The sequence below is a fragment of the Aplysia californica genome, unplaced genomic scaffold, assembly GCF_000002075.1.
Source record: "Aplysia californica isolate F4 #8 unplaced genomic scaffold, AplCal3.0 scaffold01157, whole genome shotgun sequence".
NCBI lineage: Eukaryota > Metazoa > Mollusca > Gastropoda > Aplysiida > Aplysiidae > Aplysia > Aplysia californica.
Genome location: NW_004798427.1, coordinates 131,461 through 132,804, shown reverse-complemented (window position 1 = coordinate 132,804; position 1,344 = coordinate 131,461).

Below are 1,344 nucleotides of genomic sequence, written 5' to 3'. Positions count from 1 at the left end.
AGAGCGGCAACTCAACGGTTCCCGCGGGGCGAGACAGACCCAGAGCGACAATTCAACTGTTCCCGCGGGGCGAGACAGACCCAGAGCGGCAACTCAACGGTTCCCGCGGGGCGAGACAGACCCAGAGCGACAATTCAACTGTTCCCGCGGGGCGAGACAGACCCAGAGCGGCAACTCAACGGTTCCCGCGGGGCGAGACAGACCCAGAGCGGTCCGTGAACTGAAGGGAACGCTCGACAACTCGAGTCCCGCACGCTCCACGACCTTATGTTGTTGGGAGTGCCGTAAAGGTTTTACCCGACCAGAGCACAGACAGGGACAGCTGGTTGTGTGTGTGTGTGTGTGTATGTGTATGTGTCTGTCTGTATGTGTGTGTGTGTGTATGTCTGTGTGTGTATGTGTCTGTCTGTGTGTGTGTCTGTCTGTCTGTGGGTGTGTGTGTCTGTCTGTCTGTGTGTGTGTGTGTGTGTCTGTCTGTATTTCTCTGTGTGTATGTGTCTGTATTCGTGTATCTGTATTTGTGTGTCTGTCTGTCTGTGTGTGTGTCTGTCTGTCTGTGTGTCAGTGCCTATCTGTCTGTGTCTGTGTGTGTGTGGGAGGCAGGCTGTGTGTGGGAGGCAGGCTGTGTGTGGGAGGCAGGCTGTGATGTTTGCAATCTGGGCGTGTCGTTCACCAATTGCACTCGTCCCGGCCTTCTTCCTGCACACACACCATCTGATCACCATCTGTACGCTGACCATGTGTTCACCATCTGTACACACACCACCCGTTCACCATCTGTACACACACCACCTGTTCACCATCTGTACACACACCACCCGTTCACCATCTGTACACTGACCATGTGTGTAGCGTGTCGTGAATGTGTCGGGCAAAATGTGAGGCCGGGCGGAGGGCAGTCTGCGATGACAGAGACAAATTGCACTAATCCCGGCCTGCATACGCCTGGCCCAAGCTGCTGGACCTACGCACACACACACACACGCACGCACACACACACTCATACACATGCACACACTCACACACGCACGCACACACACATTCATACACATGCACACTCATACACACACATTCTCATACACATGCACACTCATACACACGCACACGTACACACACACACACGCATACACATATACACACATACACATACACACACATATACACACACACACACATACACACACATTCATACACATATACATACATACACACACACATACACACGCACATACACACGCACATACACACGCACATACACACACACATACACACGCACATACACACGCACATACACACACACATACACACGCACATACACACGCACATACACACACACATACACAC